General features: G+C 38.9%; 1 long non-coding RNA gene across 1 annotated transcript in view; it reads left to right on the top strand.

Moving 5' to 3' along the window:
• The window catches only part of LOC116512151, a 175,162-nt gene that overhangs the window by 17,460 nt on the left and 134,098 nt on the right, over positions 1-23,604 (top strand). Inside the window, exon 2 of the long non-coding RNA XR_004255827.1 lies at positions 3,639-3,716. This is a non-coding gene — a long non-coding RNA (uncharacterized LOC116512151). The remainder of the gene's footprint in view (positions 1-3,638; positions 3,717-23,604) is intronic.

Raw genomic sequence — 23,604 nt, 5'->3', positions numbered from 1 at the left:
CCAATTCTAGCACATTCCTGGGATTGAAAAACATATTTATGATTTTGGAAAAAAGTAATTTCAAATACACTTTTTGCAGTTTTTCACTGCAATTTCTGTTGTGGATGCCAAGTAAGTTAAATAATTAGTGTTTCCTCCAATTCACACAATTAGTCCTCCTTTCCAATTGCCTGAGTTTTGCTTTGTCTATTCAGATATCTGGTAACCCTACATGTAGGCCTCAACTGCAGATACAGATTTATTTACAAAATACTTCTATACCTCATCAGAAGGGACTTTTCTAAATCCTAAACCTACATGGTCCCCTATCAGCACAGTTCAAGGAAAAGAGGAAAGCTGAGCACCCATTGCTTCCATAAACACATAAGATGACAGGATCTTCTTAGTTGTTCAAAGTTTATCATTTTGATGGCCTCTGGATTGGCAAAACCTGCGTATACTGCTAGTTTACAATAATGCTGTATATTAGCCTGGCAGAGAGTAACTTCCCAAATCTAAAGGCATATTATAAAATTGCAGCAAAGCTCTGAGAAATTCATGCATATTCATCTGGTGGTGTAAATCATATGACTCTAAAATTTAAGAACCTAAAACTCATTAAAAGTATAGTTACAAATATGTCATTGCAAACGTAGCAGAGTTATGGATGCTGAATCAACTCAGAGTGTGACTTCCTAAAAGCTTCAGTATTCTTATATAGGATTTACAGTAGCATTATTCAAAAAGGAAAGCTAAAACAAGGCATACATGGGGTGTATACATGATGATGTATGAGGCCTCACGAAGGGCCCTCAGATGCCTCGGCTGGGTCTGCCTCGTCAGCAGTGGGAAGAAGAGACAAACAAGGTCATACTTAGAGGTTGTAGGCTGTAGCCGAGGTAGACAATAGTAGAATGTAGGATGGCTAAAAAGGCCGGGATGGGAGGAGATAAGCGGATGGGAGCTGAAGCAGAAGCAATTGTGGAGGATTGTTTGAGGTCCTCACCTAATAACCACAACTGTCACTACTGTCACTAAACAATACGGTCATGTGATGTTTTGCCTAATGACTTCTTTACTTAACAACGTACATTCCAGTTCCAATTAGGGTTATTAAGCGAGGACTACCTGTCCTCCACTAAGATGTAGATATGCATCTATTTGTAGAACACATTGACCAGAATTGGAATGAGAAGATGGGAAGTTCTCTGGCAAAGTATCATTCATGGTTTTGTTGAGACATAAAAGAAATTAGACTACGTGAGTTTGCTTCTGATTCTGCCCTCTGGAGTAGAACATTAGTAGTATTCATTTCAATGCTTGATTTACAATATGATTTCAGGACAAACCAGAATGAAAATTATTCCTACTTATAATAACATTTTAAAAAACCAAAAACATAGCTCTGGAGTGCCATAAAGAATTGTGGTTTATTAAAATCAGAAGCAAATCTTTCCACTCTCTTCCATGACATACTGGAGTGGAAGAAAAGGGAAGTAGGAAGCATGGGAAATGTTCTCCAATGGCTTCCTTGTTGGCTCCGAATCTATGTAATTTATGGATTTAAGAGGGATAGTAAGGAAATGGAAAGTTGTCTGATGTTAATGTTCTTGCATATTTCAAGTATTCCTCTTTGGGATTCCAGAAAATGTCTCCATGACACTCTGATGAAACTAGCCATGTGAGCTGTCATGAAGTTGTTGTTGTTTTGTTTAGATGGTTTACACATACTTAGGCACATGCTGTCTTGCTGGGCACTTAATTCACACTTTTAATGGCATGCAATTATTTTGTTATGATGTTATGTTATGTTTTATGTTATGTTATGCCTTCAAATCGGCCTTGTCTCCTGGCAATTGTATGGATAAGTCCATACAATTTTCTTGGCAACCTTTTTTAGAAAGGGTTGACCATTGTCTTCTTGCTAGGCCCGCAAGAGAGTCATTGGTCTTTGGAAACCTGTCTCACGGACTCTCCGTTTCTAACTGTTGCATTTCACCTTTACACAAAACTTGTGCTGTCACACAGAAAAATGCCTGCAACAGCTCAATAATGTGAATGGCTCTCACAGAAGCACGGCAAAGTGTCAAAAATGGTCTATTGTAGTTATTGGAATGTTAATATCTCATCCAGTGATCTATCACTGACTTTATTTTACTGTACTCTGAAGCCAGCAATAAATATTTCCTAAGGGACAATCTTGGGGGATTGTATTGGACTTCTTATTTATTTATTTACAACTGTTTCATGTCCCTGGCTGTGATTGACAGACTTTTGATGTGACATTGTGGATGAATGTGCAGAAGCTTTCAGTCAATAATAGCTGCAAAGTTGATGAGTTTTCCTTCTCTTTTTTTGGGCTAGAAGGTTTTGGGCAGAAAGAGAAGGACAGAGTTATGTTGGATCTATTCATTCCCTATCCATACATATTTTTATATCAAATCCATCAGTTTTTCATTGTTGTCAGTTTAGTCTACATAGAGAAAAATAATGTGTTGGGTCTTTTAAATTGTCATGGACAGGCAATAATGTCTGAGTTTCCATCCTGAGAATCCATCCATTAAATCTCTGTGAAATGCTAAACTTGATGATTTTGAGAGACCATTATAATAATGAAAATTAGCATTACAGCCTATCACTGCTTTGTTAAATTCATCTTTGTTTTTTTTTTTTCATTCTACAACAGTAGATCTTACAAAGTATGCTACCATAGTCATTAAAGTGAGAAATTATTTTCTTCCTTTCCTCTGTTTGGTTTTCATGTAGCATCTCCAAGTTTCCACACAAAGTTATATCAAGTAAGTAGATACTCACAATACCATTTCCACCTTGAAACATATGAGGTACAGACAAAAATCTACATCTTCATCTAGGATTTCTGTATATGAATTATGTATTCTCAGAAGAGTGTGATGTATTTGATAAGATACAATTGGTTTAGGTTGGTCTACAAGTGGGGAGACCAACATTGTAGTGCACTGTAAGCCACGAAATCTTTCAAACTACCTTACAGAGTTATTAATATTGGGAAAAATGGGAGAGAATGTTATATCTGCCATCATGACTTTATGAATGAATTTAAATAGCTGAATGAATAATGAGTTGACTTACTAAGGAATGATCACATGGGTTATTATGCACTTGAGTTATATACGGGTACTTGAGAGACCGCCTACTGCCAATTACCTCCACGCGACCTATTAGATCTCACCGATTAGGCCTCCTCCGAGTTCCATCTGCCGGTCAGTGCCGACTGGCAACCACGCGGAGGAGAGCCTTCTCGGTAGCAGCTCCGACCCTTTGGAACGATCTCCCCGTGGAGATTCGGACCCTCACCACCCTCCAGACCTTCCGCACAGCCCTCAGAATCTGGCTATCCCGTCAGGCCTGGGACTAAGATTGTAACCCGCCCGAATGGTATGAATGTTGTGTTTCTAATTATGTATTGTCTTATATGTAAAAAGTTTGTCTTTTCCCCCCTTCCCTTTTTAAGTTGTGAGCCACCCTGAGTCCCCCCAGGGAAAAGGGCGGCATATAAATAAACTCAATACCAATACCAATACTCTACATATTTTTTTTAAAAAGGTGCTTTAGAAAGTTTGAAAGTGTAAATGCAGTATGTCTTTTTGAATTGTTAAAGCAACTATATCTTTTTCCAGATAAAGCAATGCATTATTTTTCCTGGACATCTGTTGTTCCTGGACATCTGCAACACTCATGTGAGAGGGGCAATGAAGGTGAGTGAATGGACTATTCTCTTTCCTTAATTTCACCTGAAATAGGTAAGTAAGGACAGCACCTCCCCTCTTCACTGCAGAATCTGTATCACTAATGGAGCTAGTACAGTTGATATTAACATACTTTTCTCACAGCTGAAGTCTTAGTGGACTCCATTTAATCTTAGCCATAAAGACAAGCTTTAAGTCCATACTATGCTTCAGAGATCTTTGAAATATGCCAGCATATTAGTTCCTGTCAATTCAAATGGGGAAATTCCAACCAACTCTTAAATATATTCTTCCTACAAGACTACGTTTGTAATTGTTCTGTTTGGGAGCAACATGTTATCTGTTTTCCTCCACCAGAGCTTTTTAGTGTGCCGTTTCATTCATTCTGATTATTTGAAGGGAAGACAGAACAAGAAGTATTAAACCGGGGTGCCAGAATGAAACATAAAAAATACTGCTCTTATCACAACTGATGCATGACAGGAACATTGATTCAGGCTCAGGGCTGAACAACATGACAATCAGCAGGACAAAGGCAGCCCACCAGCACGCTTGACCCAACCAATATGCAAGGCAAATCAGCCCAATTAGGGAAACAAGAGTGACAAAATGCCCCTTTATTATTATATTTTAGTTCAGTGGAGAGCAGTTTGTTTGGAGGGAGGATTTGATTGCTTGTGGGCCTGGAGGACTGTGCTGGAAGTTTCATGGATCACAAAACCTGCAGGTTAACTAACTGCCTTCTGTTCCACACGTTGGGCCTGGTGATATTGATCAGTTCAGATGGGAACTGACAAAGACTGAGTTCTTTAAGCAGCCGTAATCATACAGCAGTTTGTAGACCCTTTACAGAATAATCAGCCCAGTACAAATCCAATCTGCCAAGTCCGATCTATTTATGTTGATAGAATTGAAAACCTGATTATAAAGGCAACTGTTTTAGCGGTTAAACTCGTGATGAAAGGGAAGACAATCTGTGTCTTCTTCATTAGAAGGAGATCTGAAAGGAATAGAGGTTTTCTTTTCAGCCCAACCACAGTGTATTCCAATGATGTAACCTATACCTTACAATTAATTTGTATTTGGCAACTTAGAACTTCCTTCCTGTACACTTCAGAGAGCTGTCAAATTTCAAATGTGAACTATTTAACACATCACTGTCTAATAACCAATAACAATGAGAAATCCTAACAATAACACAGTAAACTTTTTCTTATAGGTATTTATATCAATTATGCACAGTTTTGGCTTCTGTTTCTACTGTTGCTTAATGTAATTTTACCCATTAAATAATCACCCAAGCTGAAATCTAGAAGTTGCCAAGGTGATTATCAGATTATGTCACAGAAGCCTATTGTGCTGTGAAGATTTTAGTGTGTAAGCCTAGTGCACCTCCAAAAGGAAGTGAGTATTAAAAGTACCAGTGTGGATGTCTGGAATAGGAGAGAACAGCTCAATAGTGACAATGCTCATCGGCTGCTTTTTAGGGCGAAGGCCATATATGGCATTCAGATAGATGATTTCAAGAGACAACGGTTGCTGGCAAATTTGACTATACTAATTATTGGATTGAGCTTGAATGAAATGACATCTCTTCAATCTTCAGCTGCACTGAAGAATAGTTTCCATAATGTTCTCCAAGTATGAGCCCAATACAATTGGAAGATCTATTTGAAGGTAGTGCTTTTTAAAGCTAGGCAGGTTGTAGGAACACGCCAGATTTAAGAATCCAATTTAGTAAAATCACTTTTTTGTCAAGTTAAAGGTCAATTCAACTTGCCTTCAACTATGACTTCCAGGGGGAAAAAAACATTTTATCCATACAGAAATTCAAACACTTTATGACAATTAGTTGATTTGAGGAGTTAAGTAAAACATAGCTTAGTTTTCTTACAAGACGTTTTCCCATAAAAGAGAGAAGGAACCATTGCGGACATGAAATGGAGTCTTATCTCAGCAGACAAACTCTGGAAAGAAGAACTGAAAGAAAGGAGATAAATTTTGGCAGCTAAGATGGGGCTGGAGAAGTATGATTAAAATCAGACTGGCAAACCTGCTTATGTTGAACAACGTTTACATCGGTTAAAGGTTGTTGAGAGCAGTGTGAAGGAGATGTAGCAGAGGAGGATAAATCTTGGGAAAACTTCCAAAGACAAAGAAGAGGATCTGTTATGAGATATTGGCTATCTAACAGAGATACCGCTTGGTGGTGGTTGAAGATGATGGAAAGTCACATGCTTTACTCATCTGAAAAACCACGATAGAAAGTTGCTTTCAGTCCCTGTAAGCCATTTTTTAACTCTACATTAGCAATAGCAATAGCACTTAGATTTATATATTGCTTACAGTGTTTACAGCCCTCTCCAAGCAGCTTACAGAGTCAGCATGTTGCCCCAACAATCTGGGTCCTCATTTTACCCACCTCAGAAGGATGGAAGGCTGAGTCAACCTTGATTCAATCTGCCAAACTGCTGGCAGCCGGTGATCAGCAGAAGTAGCCTGCAGTACTGCACTCTAACAAGTGTGCCATCCTACCTCATTATTTGGACAAATTAGGACGTGTGTGGTATAGAAATTGAACAATGCAGATATGCATTAGACTAACGTTCTGAGTATAGAAGTAGAAAATACATGCTAGATAATATTAAGTAGAGAAGGCAAAAAACCATATAGGGAGATTAGAATGTCAAGTGGCTGCTCTTATCTCCAAATGGGCAGCAGAAGAGTAGAGTAATTAAAGGCAGAATTCAAGTTGTAAATTATGCTTGAAAAACGTGGCTGGGAAATGGAAACTGAATGCTGAATAAATAGCTACTATACCTGTGCAATACAACTAAGCTTCACTTTGATATAGAGATTCAGGCCATTGGAAGCAACCAACTTGACTTGGCCAAAGTGAAGAAACTTCTTTTCGAAAGAGTGTCCTTGACTTGATTCATGGCGTCACTATGGAGAAAGTTGCTTTCAGCCTTCTTCTGTAATGCTGGCTAAATTGCCACCTACTTAGGTGACATCCACGTCTACTAAACCCCTTTTAGGTGTTCAATACAACTTTAATACAGGCTCACTGGATCTTTAAAGGAATGAATTTGGACATTTTTCATGTAATTAGAATAATCCTGAAATGAACATTGCCCAGAATAAAGTCCAGCTGGTGCTTGTTCAAATTAAGGGAAGGAGAGTGATTGAATTTGCTTTATAAGTTGGCAAACAGGCTTTAACCTTTGTGTCTTTGGGTGTGTGTTTTATTTTTAAAATCTGTTTGCTTTCAGTGCCACTTTAGCAAGTCAAATCTTATTCTCTAGACTTCCAGCATTGCAAGTTGTCACCTAAATTGCCTTCCAAAGCTTGAATATAGATTATTTAATAATTCCTGTTGAAAAGTGACAATTTTAGGACTCGCACACTGTCTCTCACACACAATTTCTCTACATATAAGTGAAGTTTTAAAATGAATGCTTTCAGCTAAAGCTTTATTGCAAAAGGTTTAAAAAAAGAGGGGGATTACTTTATCTTTAAGAATTAATATCCCTGTTATTTAAAAAAACTGGAGGAAACCTGGAGAACAGCTGGAGAATGATGCTGCTAATCAAGGGAACGGAAGGATTCTCTAGTCATGGAGTTGGCTTAGGGGATCATATAATGACTGAGTATCAGAACTGTAATTTTCTGGTTCCTGGAGTAGCCTTGAATATTTGGCATGGAGCTTCCAGGATTTTTGCATAATAATTCAAGAAGCCAGGCAATTACATAAGGGTCATCCCTTCATTAAAACAATGACATTTAGATTGCACTTTGTGTTTACTTGTTAGTAAGGTGCAACTTCTATTCAGAACTTCATGTCTGAGATGGTTGTTGATTCCACTTTATAATTATAGCACCAGGCATTATGTGTATTATGACTTTTGCTGAGCCTCTGTAATAGCAATATCTTTAATTCCTAGTAATTTGTGCATGTACATATGTGGCCTGCATTCATCAACATGCCGATTTCAGATTAAGATGTATTGAAGAGATTTCTTAGATTGTGAATTTCAAAGCAACTGCCCTTATTTACCTGTGCCACAATGCTAAGAGTTAATTATCCTAATTTACATGGAGACATGTGAACTTGCAGAATTTGCATTACTTATGGGGAAATTAGTAACTCCAATTGGCTTTGCCTGAAGTATAATTGGGCACAAAATATCCTTTGAAATGTTTTGTCCTATTTCATAAAATTGTAGAATTGGAAGTGACCTCAGAGGGCCTAAAACTGAACCCAGCGCTCACTGCAGGAGTAGCTCAAAGTATTTTGGGCAGCTAGACATTAAGTTGGCAAGGTAGTCACTTCCTTATTCCTTTTTTCAAAAATAGGGATGTTTCTTTTAATCCAGTCTTCTGGGTTCTTGCCAGTTTCCCACAAATTCACAGAGATCCTTTTTATTAGTTTTTCCAGTTTCTTCAGTGCCTGGTTGGGGGGGGAAATTCATTTGGCCCTATAGGCATGAATTTATTCACTGCAAGTTATTTCTCAGTCGTTAACATTGTGTCTTCTCATCATGAGTGGGAATAAAATGTCTCTGAGAGAAAGTTATGTTCTCTAGGATTTTCTAAAAGAAAGGATTCCTTCTTAGTAATGACAGTAGCATAAAAAAAACCCAATAGTGGCATTTTATCGTAATATCTTTCTGTAGGATTTTGATGAGGAAATTCAGGAAGAATAATGGTTAGTTATCTCGGCTGCAGTCCTAGGTGGCTGCAAGGATGATTCTTCAATAAAAATACTGATAACAGAGTCCCTGGTCATCTTCAAGCTAAAGAAACCAAGAATGCTCCATGCAAGAATTTCACTTTTTTTTCGTTAACATAAATTATAAAGTGCATTCTGTTTTATAAAATTGAATGATGATTGGCAGAGATAAAATGCAGGGGAAATTCTCTGGAGCAGTGAATTGCTGGAAGGACAGATCCCTGGGGATTGATCATTCTGGATCAAGAAAGGACCCAATTTTTCAATGTATCTAAATAGGGATGCATGCATTCTTCAAATTATTTAAACCTCAGGTTGTTTTCTTATGTTTATCGTAATGCTCATCTAGATCAGTCAAATTTAACAGTCATTTCCAGCAATGAACCCACCATGGCTCCTTTGTGATATTAAAAATGAGGAGCTGTCAGAAACAAAAATTGTGGTCAAGGCCTTTGGTCAATACTGAAAAATATGATTTTGTCCAAATACAAATTGGTCCAGTTCGCACATAATGCTCACACATAATGCTAGAGCACATATTTTCTAAATTAAGTAATGTATATACCAATGGCCTATTTAAAAGACAAAACACAACTCTTTTAAGTATAAAAAGTCAAGACATTTTAAAAAGTGGAAAATGGCTTTCAGTGAAAGGAGAAACAAAATCCAGAAATAAGTTATTAAATCTTTAAATGGGGAGGGAGCAAAACCTTGGAGTTTCAGTATAAATTGCACACATATTGAATAAATATATAATAGATCAATGGCCCTATGTCTTGCGGGGGTCATGGCCCTTCCTCTTGTCATATATTGACAATTTATACTATGCCAGGTAAACACTATTGTAACTTGTGCTTAATATAAGGCAGAATCATGTTTTCATTCAAACCCGAAAACCCAAGAGAGATGGAAATGCTGAATAGCGTTGATGCAACATATTTTTTGTAAATATCCTGGACTGACTTTGTTCTGAAATAATTCAAGCAATCATGAGCGATGGCAATTCTTTAACCTTTGTGGAAAATACTTTCTGCCCATTACCCTTGGAATCATATATTATCATGTCACTGAACTGCTCTCCGCAGACCAATAACAAGTGCCTAACAAACTGCATGTGTACACCGTGGTTTTTGCTATTTTCATCTTTGTCAAAGAACATTTTTCATCCCTTCTTCCAAACTTTTCAAGTTAACTTTGTATGAATGATGCTTTGAATGGCTGACCTGCAGGGGAAGGAAGAGATTGAGCTTCTGAAGGAGAGAAAGATGAAAGTTCTCTTACATCAGTGGTTCTCAACCTTCCCAATGCCACGACCCTTTAATACAGTTCCTCATGTTGTTGTGACCCACAACCATAAAATTATTTTCGTTGCTACTTCATAACTGTAATTTTGCTACTGTTATGAATCGTAATGTAAATATCTGATATGCAGGATGTATTTTCATTATTACAAATTGAACATAATGAAAGCAATGTGATTAATCACAAAAACAATATGTAATTATATATTGTGAAATGGTTTGCTTGTCGATCTGAAAGGTCAGTAGTTTGGCGGTTTGAACCCCTAGTGCCGCATAATGGAGTGAGCTCCTGTTACTTGTCCCAGCTTCTGCCAACCTAGCAGTTCGAAAGCATGTAAAAATGCAAGTAGAAAAATAGGGACCACTTTGCTGGGAAGGTAACAGCGTTCCGTGCACCTTCGGCGTTTAGTCATGCCGGCCACGTGACCACGGAGACATCTTCGGACAGCTCTGGCTCTTCGACTTTGAAATGGAGATGAGCTCTTCCCCCTAGATCAGGAACGACTAGCACATATGTGCGAGGGGAAGCTTTACCTTTAGGCATGCAATGAAAAATGATAGCCATCTTCTGTATCCTTTTAATGCACATTTATTTTTTTTAATTGAAATTCCTTTCATCATTATAAATAAATCCAATGGGTACAACTATTTTTAGAGCAGAGAGAATAACATATTGGTTTTGCCTCATCGTTTAACTGTTAAAATCTTTTTTTAAAGATGACTGTAAAATTCAGTACTAGACAAGATTACTATATTGCCCTTTCAAAAGTAGCATTTTGACCTCACCTCCATCAGAGGGACTGATAAGAGATTTTAGTTTGGCTCTGATTTGGAAAGGTATACATACTTTTCAGGAGCAGAAGGTCATATTAAAGGCATGCTAATTTCTTGTCATAGTGATATGCCAGAAACTGAGAAGTTGCTAAGGGAGCAGATTTAAGCAAAAGCTGCCAAAAGCAAAGGATTTGCTTTTCTTTGCTGTCTGCACTGATATAACTTGCTTCATACATGTAAAACCAGAGTTAGAATGAGCTTTAAGGTGGACGGCTATGCAAATATTTTAAATAAATAAAATACAAACTGCAATTCTATTCAGTGTTTTACTAGAGCAGTGGTTCTCAACCTATTCAGTGTTTTACTAGAGCAGTGGTTCTCAACAAAACCCTCAATTTCTTCCTGCTATTGGACAAATCAGAAGAGCGCTGAGATGCTGCAAAGCAACAACAAGGTGAATGGTACAAAGCACCGTATTAAACAAATGAGAGATTTGGGGCTCCCAACAATTCCTTCTTTTCCACAATGCTCAATCCTCGGAGGCCTTTGCATATTGCAATCCAAACACAATGAAGTGTAGTCCTCTCCTATGTTGCAACATTGACAAACACTTTGGAATTGTTAATGTAATTCCCTTAAATTCGCAGAGCACCTAGCGGGAGGAAGCCTAATTGGTGGCAGTATCGGTGTTTCAGGCTCATGAGGTTGCTTGAATGATTCCCCCCAGTGACTAATTTCTTGTAACTAGACTACTTGAACATTTACATTCTCAAACGCTTGGCATGCGCCTGAGCTAATATTCGGCAAGAGGGAGAAATAGAAACTTCCACTGTTTGCATTAGAATCTCATTATAATGATCTAATTTCTCTACAGGGCCAGAACTTCATAATTTGGTGGAGAAGCACCTTTTAATGCAGTTCCATTGAATCCAGAGAATTGTTACTGGGGAAAAAAATTAAGCCTGGGTCTTTTGAGGAAAAAAATCTATAAGATGTGTTTGTAAAAGATTTCTCCACATGCATTCAGCGAACATAACTAACCACATAACTACATCATGACATATAAAATCAAAACATTTGGGTCAGTAGGCAGTGGGGAACTAGGCCACCAGTATTTTCTCCTAATGTCAGGAGATAGAATTTCCAACATCAGCGCTCCTTCCTCCGAGAGCATATATAATTCCATAATAATTCTGAGGCTGCAATCTTTTAAAGTACTAAAAATAAGAAATGGACTTTGAAAAAATGTTCCTTTATTCTCAGAAACTGGAATAAAGCACAAATTATCACCCCCTCCCATCAGTATGTAGGCACATCCAATACAAAATCTCCCCTACTGAAGATTTTCTACAACAATGTAGAAAATGTGGGTTTCAAGGATAGGAATCCACTTGTACAAAAGTAAAACTAATGTTTTTATTTTATTTATATTTTGTGTTTCTAGACTGTCCCTCCATCTGTTACTTTCTTTCCTCCTAAGTATTTTTCTTATATTTCATATTTATTAGTCTTACTGAGTAAAGATTGCACACTTGTTTGATAAAATTACTGAATGAATGCTGATGTGAATGTCATGAATCTCTGTTTTCTGCACAGGAGACAAAATTCTTTTCCATCTTGGCTCAGCCAACCTTACATTATAGACCTCTTGTTGCCATTTATTTATTTATGTGTTTATTATTTCAATTTATACAGTTGCCCCTATCAAAAATATGTCTCTGGGCAGCTCACTGCAGTTAAAAATAATATTAAAAAAATAAAGCAATACTAAAACATATGTATAAAAACAATTAAAAGACAATATAGAAAGATAGAAAATAACTATACAACAATACAATCTATAGGTATAGTAAAGGGGATAGTAAATCTATGAGTATATTAAAACCCATTAATGTTATTGTTGCCATTCTAATATCTTGAAGAAAATCTCTTGGGCTCCCTTTCTCCCGTCTCTTTCAATGGCCTCCACCAGCGCTTATAGCTCTCTGCTTCAGTTACCAAACAGCCTGCAAATAATCTAATAGCATCTCTTCTCCAGGCACCATTATGACAAGAAGCCAACTTCTCTTCAATAAACTCACATTTATCTTTGTTGGAGAGGCCCAGTATCCTTTTTGGATAGCGCAAGCAGAGCCTTATATTCATTTCGTTCATAATGATCTTGCTTCTTCAGTCATGTAATATGGATGCAATTTCCCTAGCTGCCTCAACTTCATATTTCATACTATTCCTAGGCATTTTGTCACCCAAGAACAAATCTGCAAGGATCAAAGAAAGGAGGAGGAAGAAAAGAGTTATATTTCATTCTCGGGAGGGCGGGGGGGGGGAGTTAGGAACTTTTCACTTAACGTGAGGGTTCCCTGATGTATAATAGATCTTATTTTATATTATTGCTTTATATTTTATGATTGTAATTATTGCTATTGTTTCAAACTGATTTATGATGTCAGGTATGTATGCCACAAAGGGACTATAAACCCATTATAGATAAGGTTATAGATCACATACATAGATAGGAAACACTTCCACTTCTATGTTTAAAAACAGTGGTATTCAATAGAAACATTCTCTCAACCATCTTTATTTCCTATATATAACTGGGCAATTGTTATTTTTCTATTCTTAATTGCATGTTCATTGAAATGTGATACCCTACAGATATTCCTTTTACTTTTTCTCTCCTAAAGTAACCAACAAATGAAGAAAATTAAAATTTATCAGGCAAGACTGAGAATATCGATGGAAAATCTGGGGAATCTTCCTATGAAGTATTCTCACGGAAACTAACTATATTCACTATTTTGTCTGATTCTCTTTTGTCTTCCACAGGGGTTGGACTCAGAATTTCTGAGATACCAGAAACACCATGTTAAGAAAGGTCTGCCTTAATTGTATGATTTCAGTTCTCCCCACATGTATCTTATTATTTATTCTGAATTCCAATAAAATATTTTTTCTGTTGAAGATCGGAGAAAAAACTGATTTAAAATGAATTAACAATTTGAAGAGTTTTAAATTACTGGCTGGTGATAACTGCCTTCAAATCATGCTGTTGCAATCATATAAAAGCATTTTTTTCCCTTTCAAGTACATAAAAATGAACTTGTTTCAAACAATATGGGAGTTCACATCCACACCTGTTTAATGGAACAGATGACCACATAAAACAGATGAATAAACGTGTAACCTATATGGCAAAAAGAATCAATAAGGCTAGTTTCTCACCTTTCTTCTCTATCCTGCTTCTTGGGGTAGATAAGTAATGGACAATAAGTAATTTAATGCAAACCTCTATCAATTAATTATTTTCCTTTCTTTGTTCCAGCTATAGGTTTAATTAACAAAGTAAGTAAAGCGTAGAAACAGTTATACAAAAGCAAACAGTAAATCCATTTAATATTTGCAAATCTCAGTACTTATCTAGTTATTCATTTTACCCATGACAACGGTGTAGAAATGAAAAAAGCAACCTAACAATAAGCCAGTTTTAAATAAATAAATAGCAGCTGTAACAAGGGCGGGGGAGGGGTGACTGCTAAACCCCAGCCATATAATCCCATTTGGACAAGCACAGCCATGTCATCCTCCCATAGGCAGATAAGCAAAGGAGGGGAGAATCAGATCTTCAAGGCTCATTTAAAGAAAGTGAACTCGGGGATATTTGAAAACCTGCTGAGGAAGAAACAATTCCAGAAAGCAACAGAGAAGGAATTCGTACATCCAAAAGTGGATAGAAAAAAATGGCAGCCAGAAAGTGCTCTGTAAAGCGCCTCTACCACTACTATCACCTTTACTCAACGTTAGGAGGTGGTTGTGCAGAGTAAAAGAGCTGTGGCAATGCAGGGGTTAGAAAGCAGCATTGCAGGATGATTCTGCTGACTGCCAGCAGTTTGATTCTCACAGGCTCCAGGTTGACTCAGCCTTCCATCTTTCTGAGGTTGGTGAAATAAGGACCCAGGTTTGACATAAGATGTCCTGGTGGCACAGTGGTTAGGACGTTGTATTGCAGGATTCTTCTGCTGCAGAGGGGGGGTTCCTACCGGTTCGCACCAGTTTGGTAGAACCGGTTCGTCAAATCTACCGAACTGGTTAGAAGAGTTTCCACCAGTGGACTTGGAAAGCAGGCCACACCTACAGAAGAGCTTCCAAAATTTTTGAAACCCACCACTGTTCTGCTGACTGCTGACTGCCAGCAGTTCGGAAGTTCGATTCTCACTGACTCGTGGTTGACTCAGCCTTCTATCCTTCTGAGATCAGTAAAATGATTTTACTGATTGATTTTACCCAGATTGTCAGGGACAATATGCTGACCCTGTAGACTGCTTAAAGAGGGCTGCAAAGGACTGTGGAGCAGAATATAAGTCTAAGTGCTGTTGCTAAATTAAAAGAAAAACACCTGGACATTATGAGTTGGCACTGTTGACTTTAAGCAAGCAAGCGAGTGAAAAGCTGCTGCAATGAAATGTATCAGCTGGGAATCATTGACAAAAACCCAGGACTTGGAACAAAACGAGAGCGTCTTCCAATGAGGAATTGTCTCACTGCAGCCTCCTTGAGGTTCCAGTCCCTTGTGCTCAGCAATGGAGGTTTCTTATTTCTCTTGCATTTCAGCTGGAGACAAAAGAAATCAGCCCAAGGCAGGGGGGGTAATGTCGGAGTGGAGGCATGGCATTGATTGGAGAGCAGAAACCAAAAGCATGGATGCACCTACAATATTAGGATAATTTTGTGGAAACAATCATCCCATGACAGTTTGCATTGCTGCAGGTAATTATATTGGAGTAGTTTTGTATTCTTCAGCCTCTCGGAAATCAGTATCAAAGTCTCAACGTAGCTCTATCACCATCTGTGGATTTTTATCTAGGAAGTTTATCAAAGAGATGCAAACACTTATTTTCTAACTTGCCACTTCATTGATTCAAGGATTTAAGTCATAGCTAAATCCTGCTGTTGTTTTCTGAGTAGCACATTGGTTTAATGACCCCTTTTTTTGACTCCACACCTGTGCTCTGTTAGTCGTATCACTTGATAAGCAGCTAAACTAGAGCTTCTGAGGATCCATCTAGAGCAGCCTCTCCCCGCTCCGTCACATTAGGAGAATGATTGGTGGTTGTTTTGCCTTTGGCAAGTGACACTTAGTGGGAGACGGAACAAAACCAGGGGAATCCACAAAGTTTTTTCCGCATATAAGTAGGAACAATAGTGCTGTTCTCTGGCCTTATTTATTGAGGCAGGAAAGGGATCAGCAACAAAGTCAACACAGTTTCATTTATTAATCTTTCCCCCCCTTTTCTGCTGATTCACGGACCGCAGGATAGCATTTGAAATGCAACCTTCTGCCTCTGCCCTACAGCTAAGTACTTCAGGAAAATATACTAATTTTCTATAAGGTAATTCTGGTGCTGTTTCCTCAGTGCATCAGATAATGCAGGAAAACAGAAGGGCTTTTAAAAAAGAAAACCAGAAAGAGAGATAGAGGTGGGGGGAAAGCTTGGCAGCTTCAAGTGCGTAAAGTTGTAGAATTAGAGAATTACCTGTTCATCCTATCTCCATAATGAATTGTCCTCTTGGAGGTGATAAATTATTTATTAAAGTAATGAACAGATCAATCAGGGCAGCCCCATAGCTGCGACATGGAGCTTTTGGCAAAATGAGTCCCGTTTACATTTATCACTAGAAAGCCTTGACTTTGATCTAGACCCTTGAAAGACATTTATTAATCATGATCTCATTACAGTTTGGGGTAAGCTAATAGCTTTTTATTTGCCAACAGACTGTCTGATGATTTAGCACTGTTGTCCAAAACTGCAGGTCTGGTTTTGCTATTTAACCTTCTATGCTTGTTTTGAAGACGGTCTTGGAGACTTCCAGGTGGAAGTTTCTGCTGTCCTTCCTTTTGTTTTGTATGTATGATGGCCACAGTAGTCTCAGTTTTCAGGAACTCAACAGCCTCTGTTGAGCCCAGTCAAAATATGCAATTCAACAACAGAGTGGGGAACTTAAACGACCCCCTCCTCAGTTATTCCATCTCCAAATAAAGTAGAATTGTCTCTTCTATGAGGGATAACAAAAAAGCAGGGGGGGAAAAACAAGGACCAACACAATGCATGGGAATACAATGTGATGAAATAAACTCAGTAATGATGTCTGGATAGGGGAGGTAGGGGAGAAATGATTAGGAAATGTTGCTCATGTCAACAACAACAAATTCATATATTTGGTTTTTTTATGTTTTTTTAAATTTTATTTTAACACAAACATTCCATCTTTCATTAAACTGTGTATTTTTGTATTCTTCAGCCTCTCGGAAATTGTCTGGGTACAAATATTTTGTGCAATAACAGTTAAACCAGAGGGGGGTTCCTACTGCTTCAGGCATCAGTGGTTTAACGGCCTGGGTCGATGGAACCGGCAGCGACCCAGGCCTGCCACAACCCTGAACTGGTTCTCCAGGTGGCGCCATAGGCGGCGCCATCTTGTTTTTGCTTCTGCGCATGTGCAGAGCAAATTTTATTGCACTGTGCATGTGTGTGTAACATGCATCAAGTGCGCATTCGGTATGGCCCAACCCTGACTTAACTTTTAAGTTAAGTTAAGTTATTTTATCTATTTTTAAGTTAATACTAATACATAACATACTATTATAACAATCTCCTTCTTAACTTCTTTAACTTTATTAATATAATTTCCCTGTTTCACTCCTCTGCTTTCATTTCTAGTTTCCATATTTATTCTCTAACCATTGATAAAATAACTCTCATATAGTATAGTAGTCAGATTCCTTCTTTTCTGGTAGAATCCCCAAGAATAATTCTGGTTTAAAGTCAATATGTTCTTGTATCATCTTCTCCAACTACATAAGATTTTTGACCAATATTTTTTAGCTTCTATACATGTCCACCTGTTGTGGCCCGGCAGGAGCCGTTGGAGCTGCCACCAGACTCCGACAGCGAGCCGTATGAGTCGGCTCTGGAGGATGTGGAGGACCCTGGACAGGGTTCCAACTCTGAGCAGGGCGCAGAGAGGCTGGTTGGCCACCAGGAGGTCCTGAGCCTTGGACCAGTGGGGAGGAGATAAGGGAGAGTGATCCGGATGCCAGCAGTGAGTTGTTCCTGGATGCCCAGCATCGAAGAGCTAATAGGCGTCAGGAACAGTTGCGCAAGTACAGGAGGTAATTGCACTCAGCTGGTGGTCATTAGGCTCCTCTCCAGACTGCTCCAGGAGCCGAGGTGGTGCAGTGGTTAAATGCAGCACTGCAGGCTACTTCAGCTGACTGCAGTTCTGCAGTTCGGCTGTTCAAATCTCACCGGCTCAGGGTTGACTCAGCCTTCCATCCTTCCGAGGTGGGTAAAATGAAGACCCGGATTGTTGTTGGGGGCAATATGCTGACTCTGTAAACCGCTTAGAGAGGGCTGAAAGCCCTATGAAGCGGTATATAAGTCTAACTGCTATTGCTATTGCTATTGCTTCTGCACACGCCCCTCTTGCAGAGTCAACACATTGACTAAAAGTTGGAGAACTTTGGTAACTAGCTTGGCAGGCTGGATTGCTGCCAAGGTTTGTCTGAGTTGCTGCCAAGGTTCTTATCTGTTTGTTATGCTTGGCTTTCAGCCACCGAGGTTTTGGTTTCTTGCTATTAAAGTACATTCCAGTTAAGCTTGTCTCGGCATTCGTTACTGGACGGAGGAGGGAGTCAGAACATCCACCACACATGATAGTATGATCCTGGTATCTGATGACATTTCCAACATTTGGCTGATTTATCCTTAAACACCTTTGCTAATCTTTCCGGTGGAAAATGACATCTATAAGAGCCTCCTGGGGAATAATAGAGAAAAAGTGTGACTCAAAAAGAGGAGATGGAATTGGTTTGTTTTTTTCCAACAAAATCATATATTTGATTGATCTCCTGATCAATTCTCCAAATCTGAAATTTCAAGTCAGGCCCTCAGATCTAGTAAGACTAAATCTTTACATTCTAGACCTAAGTCCTTGGTCATTGCTTCTAAGAATAGGGGCTTCCAAAGCACAATTTTCTCATATAAATCCGGGTGCAGAAAGCACTGTTATTTGGCTTGGCACTTGATACTCAGATCTGGAAAACACCTGGGAAAAAGTTGCCGCGTAATCCAGACGCTTTAGAATTGAACGTGTTACTCTGGAAACAGACCTAAATCTTTTGGAATATAGCAATGGGCAGGAGAAGATATATATTAAGTGCTTGATGCATCTTGTTGAGCTAAGTAGAGAGGACAGGGGAGCTGGAAGTTAAAACAAGTCTAGGGGAAGAAACTCATTTCTATTGAAAAGGTGAAAACAATGTGTAGTATATTTCTTGAAAGCAATGAGTGGGAATTAGTAGTGGTGCCACAGGCTTACAAATTATTCACATCAGATTTGGCAGAGCACTCATTAGAAAAGGATGATGCTAAAAGAAATTCATGAAGAAATCCCATTAAGCCAGCCAAATGCTGTAAGGTTATGCACCGCAAGTCACAAAAGCATTTGCACTCAGAATAGCCTAACTACATTATATTAAACTAATGGGAATAAGCTGTTTTAAAGGCAAGTAAGCTCTCTCTGGGTTGATTTGTGGATTGTATTGATAAAAGTGGTTTTATTCTGTTGTAAATTGCATCCTACTTTACATTTGTAAGCTTCTCAGGGCAAAAGGCTTATTTCCTACTCATCAAAGCCCCGTGTTAGTCATTGTGATGGTTGTTCCATACAGATATTAATGAAGTCATTTTCTTTTCATTTCATACGCTCACTTTTAAAGATAAACCTATTTCATTTTGAGTGTTTTTTCCTTTAAGTGTACAACATTTCATATCAACATTTGCTTGAACTGGTAGATAAAATACGGTAGGATTTGACAGATTTTGGGTGCTCAGTACCAACCGACATATTTGATCACATGTTTTTATATCACAGGTTTTATGTCACATTTACCATGGCTGTGTAATTGCCATATAGATATCCGTTCACATACCATTTATGTTCTCTACCTGCTACATGCATACATTCATCCAGTGCTCTCTCCACTCACACCTGGCGATAGTCCCTGATAATACGGGGCAATGTGGCAGTTTCACTATGCTTCTGCCAGTCTCTCTGCAATTAGTCAATCCAATTTATTTATTCACTTATTTCATTATTTAACCAGCATCCTGCATTACTACAAATCAGTGATGTTTGAATTTACTAGCAGTAATAAACAACGTAAACAGAACAGACTACATAGATGGAGTAATCTTAGTCTTCTATGGTAGGAACTTCAAAAGTTGGAAAACACCCATTGAGAGTATCCTGTTTCACTTTCCCATCAAGTGTCTCTCCAATAGTAGTAGGTCTGCAAGGGCCTCTTTTGAAGTCTTAAAGCCCAACAAACATCTAAGGAAGAATGCAGATTTTCAATCTACCAGTACCTGCTCCCCAAAAGTATAAGGTTGTATAATTTATAACTAGCACTTTGAATTATATATGAAAGCAGGTCATAGTCAGTAGAAAGCTTTTAACGAGGATATTACCCTGAATCTGTTCTTCGTTAGTTGATCCCAATCAATAGATTGACCTCAATGTTCTGGAGTGGTTGATATTGCCAAGCATTTCTGAGAGTCCATCTCATGTAGAACAAGTTATAGTAGCCTTATTGAGATGAAAATATGACAGGTTTTATCATGGACAAATTGTCTGCAGGATACTTGAATTAACTCAAAGAAATGTTCAAAATGGATCACGCTTCACAAACAGGTGAAAGATCCTATTTTAGTTGTAATGTAGGAATAGTGCTTGACCTGAGAAATGGTCTTCCCTCTAGAGATCTGGACAGGCACAATCCTGCTGGGCTTTCGAAAGACTATAAAAAAAAACCCTTGACATTCCCCAAAAGAATTAGGGCCTTGGTGTTAATAGAGCCTGATGTTGGTAAATGTGTTGATCAATTGATTGCAGGATTATATGTCGGGGTTCTTTTGTATTTTGCATTCTATATTTATTATACTTTGTTGTAAGTTTATGCTGTTTTTATTGTTTTAGATTGTTTTAGATTCTGAAATTATTAAAATGGATTACAAATTTTATAAATAAATAATTCATTAGATAGATAGATAGATAGATAGATAGATAGATAGATAGATAGATAGATAGATAGATAGATAGATAGATAGATAGGCAGGCAGGCAGGCAGGCAGGCAGGCAGGCAGGCAGGCAGGCAGGCAGGCAGGCAGTACAGTACAGTACAGTACAGTGGATTGAATACCAGACATATATTGTTCTACTATTGCTTTTGTGGGTCACAGGAATCTTAATCAGGCTTATAAGGCAACATGTCTCATTAAAGAAAGGGGACAAAGTGTATTGAGAATTACTCTTTCTTCACAAATGAAACAACCACATTTGCCTTCAGAGAACTGATATTACACCTAAGAGTGACTTCAAATGGAGAGTGCTGAGGAAAAAGGAGAAAGCAATGGAGCACGGAGATGGGGTCAATGTGCTTTATGGAAGTTTCAAGACTGTTAGAAAGATGGGCAGATCTTTCTCTCCTTCCCAAGAAAGCACGGGTGGAGAAAAAGCCTTGAAACTGTAATAAAAAGGGTAAATTCCCCTGAATGAGTCTAAACCTTTAAATTTCTCCACTTTTTAGAAAGATGATTTGCAATGAGCAATAATAAAATAAATGCAAAGGACTTTTTGACTCGTTCAAAGTCCTTTCAGTAGCATATGCATCCATCTTGTACAAACAATCCCTTTGATGTTGTTTCTCCGTTTCCAAGCCTTTCGAATGTTGTTGTTTTTTAAAAATAATAATAATAATATAAGTAACAGCATCAACATTTGAGTGACACCCACTTCATTTTACTTCTGCTGTGCTGGGCAAAGATATGTTCCAATTAGCATTTGGTTCCTGCAATGGGTGGAAGGGAGTTCTCTCTCCCTCTCCCTGTTTTTACTCCTCAGGCCGAACCACAAGCATCATTTGATTCCGAGACAAACATGCACCAAGCTGTTTAACAGAGATAAAAGCTTAATTTATATCTGTCATATTATAGCCCTCTTGCCTTCTCTTCTAAGCTGCAATGCAACTAGGGAATAAGTATGACTCAGCGAGCCTTCCACACGCCTGTTCTTTTCCATTATTCATTTGATTCAACTCGTGTCAGAACCCCAGGTTCCCTGCATTTTATCCACACAACAACCCTTTGAGGCAGGTTGTGGAGTGCGGGGAGCAAGTGAATGATCCGAAGTGAATTTCCGTGGTGGATTGTGCACTTGAACCTGGCTCTCTCTGATTGTACTCCGTTTCTTATTGGCACTGATGTAGACTTCTTCAGAAAAACCAGAGTTTGGTTAAGAAACCATCTTTGAGGCAGAGCTAAAATTACCCCCGCATTTCTAAAGCTCTGTGTGGCTTTGCCAGCGAATGTAAATCTGAGCCATCTTCCTCTGCTTCTCATTAGTAAACCACTGGAGTTGAAATCACACAAAGCCTTTGAGTAGAATCGGGCTACTTAATTCCAGTTCAGAGGCTAAGGATTGTCAAAGTTTAATATGACCCTGAGGCATTTATTCAATGGAATGTCCTCTATGCTTTCAAAAATCAAGTGCTTCGGTCTGCAGGCAAAATTTGCACTCAGTCAAAATCGGAATTATTTAAATGCTGCTTTTAGAGATCTAGTTTGGACTGTATCAAAAACACAAGGTGAGAGTAAAACGTTCTTTACAGGGTCCATACTGTACTGCAGTGATGGCTAACCTTTTTGTCCTTGTGTGCTGAAAGCATGTGCATGCGCACACACCCATAATACCATGTGTGTGCAACCCCACCGTGTGCCCCCCCACTGCCCTGTGCATGTGTGTCCCCCATGCGTGCCTCCCTGCGTGCACCCCCCGAGCATGCACATGGGACCACCCAATCCTATTTTGGGCCTTGCAGGCCTCCCTGAAGCCTCCTGGGACCAAAAATGGGGTGTGGGGGGCACACCGCCCAGTGCTGCTTCCCCGTGGCATGTGCACACTGTTACAGGTGTTATGTTGGACTTGTATGCAGCTTTATTCCTCTCTAGCATTCATCTCCATTGTTCAGTGATGCATTTCTTGCCTCTCTAGGATTCACCTCTATCTGCTCCTGTGAGGTACTTCCTGTTGGATGCATATAGTTACATTCTCAATGGCTTGAATTGCGCTTTAAACAACATGAGACCCAAACGTCAGCTGGCCAGTGAGGAGCCCAATGCGTGGGGTGGGGTGGAGCTCAGCTGGGGCGAGAGGCCTCTGCATGCCACCTGTGGGACACGAGCCATAGGTTTGCTATCAGGGCTATGCTGCATGTTGGAGATGCAGCTTCAGAAGCATCAACTCTTCAGGCTTTGTCCCCCGATCTACGAGGATCTCTGATGAAAAGTCTTGGTGATCTCAAGATTATAACTGCCATTAGCATGATTAAAACCCAATTCCTTTTGTACGTGCTGTATGCACATATAAAGTGGCAGAGATTCAAGTCACACTGATTCAACTGCCATCTTGACTCTCCCCACTGCAAATTTCATTTCACTTAGTAATTTGTTAGTTTATGAGGCGAGTGATCAAAAGAGGACAGTGATAGAAATGTAAGGAAAAGACAAGCAATTAAGGTAGGATTGGCCAGGACTTGTTTATTTGCAGGAAGAAAAGATGGAGATCCTGTCTTTCTACCTTTCCATCTGTTGATATAAACAAAGTGGCAGGTGAATTTGTACTACACTATGAATGACAGGAGGGTGACCTCCATGATACCCAGAGACAGCTTAGGGATGCTGAGCAAATTATGTGAGACATGATCTTCCCTGCAACAAAAAGGAATAACTGGGAAGTTCTTTTAGGAGGAATGGAGGGAGGCTGTTTCTGCTGCCCTCCAAATCACCTGAGATGTTCCTCGTTTAGATCCTACAGAATAACAAATCTCTTTGCCTGGGACCTCTGATTTTTTCCAGCAGATTCCATCTTCTTAAGTGAAGACCTAGAATTTATGAATATCATAGAAGATGGAGCCTTTCATAACAATCACTCTTGATAGTTCTTTCTCCTGTTGATCACATCAGAATTGAAG

Source organism: Thamnophis elegans, chromosome 8, assembly GCF_009769535.1.
Source record: "Thamnophis elegans isolate rThaEle1 chromosome 8, rThaEle1.pri, whole genome shotgun sequence".
NCBI lineage: Eukaryota > Metazoa > Chordata > Lepidosauria > Squamata > Colubridae > Thamnophis > Thamnophis elegans.
Note: the sequence above shows the minus strand (reverse complement) of the source record. Positions and strands in the feature narration are given on the sequence as shown.